Source organism: Olea europaea, chromosome 8, assembly GCF_002742605.1.
Source record: "Olea europaea var. sylvestris chromosome 8, O_europaea_v1, whole genome shotgun sequence".
Classification (NCBI taxonomy): domain Eukaryota; kingdom Viridiplantae; phylum Streptophyta; class Magnoliopsida; order Lamiales; family Oleaceae; genus Olea; species Olea europaea.
The window spans coordinates 8,221,294-8,227,055 of NC_036244.1; positions in this window are offsets into that span (position 1 = coordinate 8,221,294).

The window sequence follows — 5,762 nt, forward strand, 5'->3', positions numbered from 1 at the left end:
CATAGAGGGATATGCCGTACCGGAATACCATTTGACATACAAACATTAACATGAATCGAAACTTATAACTTAACAAGATTAAACACATTGCACCTCTACCTACCTTGATTGATGCTTTTGAAATTTTGAGAACTTGGATTGAAAACTTCGATGAAACTTGGACGTTAAAAGAAATGCACTCCTTGGATTTGAAAACCGTTGAGAATTAATGCTTGAAAACACTTCTTAAACTTCTAGGAAAAATAGTTTTCCTCCCTCTCTTTTTATCTCTTAGAAACTCTTTCTTTAGTATATAAAAGCTCTTGCTTTTGGTGTGAGAAAAATGAGTGAAATGAGATCTCTATTTATAAGTAAATATCACATAACTTAAAGCAAATGAAGAGTCAAATTTCATTTAAGAGAGAAAACATGGGTGCCATTTAAGTTTGAGGTTAAATGATTCAATTTAGTGGGAAACTTCTAGGAAAAATAGTTTTCCTCCCTCTCTTTTTATCTCTTGGAAACTCTTTCTTTAGTATATAAAAGCTCTTGCTTTTGGTGTTAGAAAAATGAGTGAAATGAGATCTCTATTTATAGGTAAATATCACATAACTTAAAGCAAATGAAGGGTCAAATTTCATTTAAGAGAGAAAACATGGGTGCCATTTAAGTTTGAGGTTAAATGATTCAATTTAGTGGGGTTTTTATTACCAAAAACGTGGGTGGCCCTTTGAGAAAATAATTAATAAAAATAAATATTTAAATTCTAGAGAAAAATGAGAATTTTCATTTCAGGCAATTTCGGTCGACCAGTTGTAGTCCAATTGACACTGCACAACTTTCAGTGTTTCTATCATAACTTCTTCTCCCAATATCCGATTGAGGTAATTCAAAGTGCATTGGAAAGCTAACTCAAAGAGTTACAACTTTTATTTAGATATCATTTTCCAAATCGAATGTTTCCTATGTCGAAAATGGGTCTCAAACGAGGCTAAAAATCTGAAGTATACTTTAGTCATCCAATATTCATGTCTTAGTGTCACTAAGATGTCTAGAATTATTTGGGGTTCTACAATTTTTGATTTAGGATATTCTATACCCCTGAAACGTGATTTTTTTCCCTTAATCAATTTTATGGCACCTAGGCTGTACTGGGCCTAATGTGCGCAAAATTTATTGTGAATATGAGCTAAAACATAAATAATACAATTCACCTTGATCAAATCGTAAAAAAATATGATAAAACAGAAAATCCAAAAATAGTGTCAGTGGCTCCAAAAAAAAATAAAAAACTAAAATCTCGTGACCCTTTGAAAACCGGCAAGTGCAAAGGGTCATGATCAAGTAATATAATGGTGAATTTAGTGTCGAACCCACAAGGACTATGTGTTTGATCGAGTTAAAGCTATTAATACCCTTAGTCGAATAGCAATATTGAGTTGTAATTAATCTATATCTAATTTATCAATTAACCAGAAATCAAAGTAAAAGTTTTATCAAATTTGTGAGATATATTGTTAAGATGTAGAGTTCCTCTTGTTATTTCATTTTTAGTCCAACAATTAAAGTGACACATCGATATCATGCGAGTAGATCAATGTTCCTAATTTATTTAAAAATTTCTAATCCTGCAAATGACCTTTCTATAGCTCTATAAAGTATACTAGCATGCAAGAAAGCACTAAACTAGTTATGGCATCCATAGAAACCATGTGAAGCATAGAAGTATATCTTTGTCATCTATCAGACTTCACAATGCTTATTAAAACGTGCTAATGATTCTATTATCTCTCTCGATGATAATAAAATCTACAAACAGTTCAACTAGTGGCCAAATAATTGAAAAGCAAATTAAACCATAGTAAAAATCCAAACATTCAAACCAATTAACGTTAAGCTTATTATTCAAACCAAAAATCTCATAAAGCAATGTAAAAAATTTAGCCTAGCATATTGAAATTACAAGAAATCATTCTAAGTTTAATAAACATCAGCCAAAAAATTTAGCTTAGCATAGTCAATTACCACCAACATGCACCGATCGTTGTAAGATGATGGGAATGATCTCATAAAATCTATCCCCCAAACATCGAATAGGTTTACTTCTAGAACGATATTCAAAGGCATCTCATGCCTTTTGAAGATTGCCCTAATATGTTGGCATTAATCATGGTGTTTAACATATTCATGAGTATCCTTAAATAGCGATGGCCAATAAAACCCTAATTATAGAACTTTCACTACTGTCTTGGAAGACCCAAAATGTCCCACATAATCTGAAGAGTAACGATGCTACAAAATTTGCGTGATCTCCTCATTTGGCACACATCTTCAAATGATCTGATCAATACCCCTTCTTTATAATATGGAATCTTCCCAATGATAGTGTTTCAACTCTGAAAAGAACTTCTTTTGTTGGTAATGCATTAACTCAGGTGGAAGCACATTCCACACCAAGTAATTCACTATATCCGCATACCATGGCCCACGTCCAATGTAAAGATACATTCATCTGGGAAAGACTTCTTTGTATCGATCTCATTCCTTTGTTCTGCCTGTTCAAGCCTCGTAATGTAGTCTGCTACCACATTTTCACTTCATTTCTTGTCTTGAATCTCCAAGTCAAACTCTTGAATAAAAAGTATCCACCAAATCAATCAAGGCTTCGCGTCCTTCTTAGACTTTAAATATTTGAAGGCTGTATGATCTTTGTAAATAATTACCTTGTATCTTAGGGGAAATTATCAAACTTATCAAAGGCAAACATAATGGTTGGCGGCTCATTTTCCATGGTTGTATAATTTAGTTGTGCCCCTGTCAAAGTCTTGCTCGTGTGGATGGCATGGATGGTTTTATCCTTTCTATGACCAAATTATGCTCCTACTGCATAGTTACTAGCGTCGCACATCAACCTAAATGGTAGTCCCCAATTTGGTGCACCTATAAACAATGCTAAAATTAACTTGTTTTTTAGATGTTGAAGGATGTCAAAACACTTTTCAGGAAAGTTGAATAGTAAATATTTTTCAAGTAAGTTGTAAAGAGACTTGGTGATTTTGGAAAAATCCTTGATAACCTCTTGTAAAATCCTGCATGGCCAAGGAAATTACGTACTCCATTAACTAAAATTAGTTGAGGTAGCTTTTCTATCACCCCGAATCTTTGCTTTATCCACCTCATTATCATCTGCTAAAATTTTGTGCACAAGTACTATTCCTTCCTGTACAAGAAACGTACTTCTCCCAATTTAATACCAAATTCGTATTCTGATATAGCTGTAAGAACATCCCTAAATTTAAGAAGCAACTCTCAAATGATGAACCAAACATCGAAAAAGTCTTCAATGATTTTTTCCACCATATCTGAAAAGATTGCCATCATGTATCACTGAAATATGGTAGGGACATTACATAACCTAAATGGTATTCTTCTATATGTAAAGGTACCATAGGAATATGTAAATGTAGTCTTCTCCTGATCCTCTAGAACCATTGCAATCTGATTGTATCCTGAATACCCATCCAAAAAGTAGTAATGTAAATGTCCCACTAGTTTTTCCAACATTTGATCGATGAAGGGCAACAAAAGTGATTCTTTCGAGTTGCATTATTCAGCTTCCTGTAGTCTATGCACACTCTCCATCTTATGACTAGCCTTGTCGGTATTAACTCATTATTCACATTCAATACGTCTACTCGCAAGATATCCTTCATGGTGGGATTCAATTTGAGCTGATTTTCCAATGTTGGCTTTTACTCTTCTTCCATCAAGATTTTATATGTGCATANATCCTTCATGGTGGGATTCAATTTGAGCTGATTTTCCAATGTTGGCTTTTACTCTTCTTCCATCAAGATTTTATATGTGCATATCGATAGACTAATCATTCTCATATTTGCTATAGACCAGACTTTTAGTAGTCTCTGCTATTCCAACTCGATTATCTGATTTGCAAAATCACAGAGAGTGTAGATGAGTCTCCTAAGTAAGCATACCTCAGATATGATGGCAAATGTTTAAGCTTAAGATTTGGTGCTTTCTGAATAGAAAGTAGTTATTTACTAGTTCTTGCATCAAGTTCCTCAAACTATCTTTTAATGGACGGAGTAGACTCCAGGGTATGGCTTATCTCTTCAACTGTTATTTTTTTATCTTATGAGTGCATAAGAAGATTCTCAAGTGGTTTTCTGAGTGCTTAAGAATGAAAGTTTTCGCTATAGACAAATGTACCATAGCAATGCACGTCTAGCTATCTGATTCCATAGGATGCTTGATAGCACTAAACAAGTTGAATATCACCTATTCATCATTCAGTCACATTGTCAATTATCCCTTCTGAACATCTATTAAGGCCGGGCATGTTATAACGAACAGTCTTCCCAATATCAATGGCACGTCCTTGTCCTCGCTACCATGTCCAAAATGATAAAATTTGCAAGGTAGATAAATTTATCTACCTTCACCAGTATGTTTTCAATAATTCCCTTGAGAAATTTTATAAACCTGTTTGCTAGTTGTATAGAGATCAATGTTTCATTTGCCTTTCTCAAGTTTGGTTTCTTGAAAATAGAGTTAGGCATAAGATTAATGCTAGTACCAAAATCATAAAGAACCTTATCAAATTTCATGTTACCAATAGTACAAGGGATAGTAAAGCTCCATGAGTCCTTTAGTGTAGGTGACAACTTATTTGTGGGATGGCACTGCATTATTCATTTAACATTACTGTCCCCAAATCTTCCATCTTTTTTTTGTTTGTGAGTATCTTCTTCATGAATTTCGCATAGCTGGGCATTTGTGCAAGTGCATCCACAAATGGTATATTTATCTATAGTTTTTTGAAAACCTCAAGGAACTTCGAGAACTACTTGTCTAGTTTATGTTTTTGTAGCATATGTAGAAATGGGAGTGGTTGAACTTTTTCTTTGGCAGGAGGGGTTACCTTAACCTTTGGATCCTCTAGTGCTTTCTTTTGTTATTTGTTCTTTTCAGATTCTCCCAAATGCTCCTCAATTATGGTAGGTACCTTCTCTTGTGTAGCAAGAGGTAGTTGTATCCCACTGTGAGTAGTTATAGCCTTGCAGTGCTCCTTAGGATTCATTTCTGTGTCACTAGGCAATGCTTCTGATAATCTCTCTAAAAATACCTTGGGGATATGTCCTGTTTGATTTTTCAAATTTTTTTATGGCAACTCCTTAAACTTGCAAGCTTTTGTCCATTCTTTGCATGTGTTGAGTAAATATTTTTGCCAACTTAGTCACAAGATCTTCTAATGAAGACTACTATGGTGGGATCTGAGCTCCCTAATTATTACTTTACTGAAACCTGTGTGATTTTTCCAGCCTGGGAAATAGGTATTAGGATTTCAATTGTGTTGTTGCCTTTGAAAATTTGAGTATAGTTCACATCCTCCTATGTCTGAACAAAATAAGACCCTACTTTACAACTAACACTCTCGTGGCTCCTTTTACAATGTTTGCACTTTTGTCCCACTGTCTGTCTGTGTTGTGTTCATCTTATCTATCTTCTGTGCCAATGATGCCAACGGTGCTGAAATTGCTATCAAATAATCAACACATATGGAGGCTACGTTAGCTCTGCTTATTGGATTCAAACTAATGAAGAAGTATTACACTTGAAGCCACTTCTACAATCCATGTTGTGGGCATTGTGGAGTAAGTCCTTGTATCATTTTAAAGTTTCTGAATGGCATTATGAGTCTAGTTGTTGGAAAGTAGTAATCTCATCCTTAGCTTTGCAATCATTTTTTGTGGGAAATATTC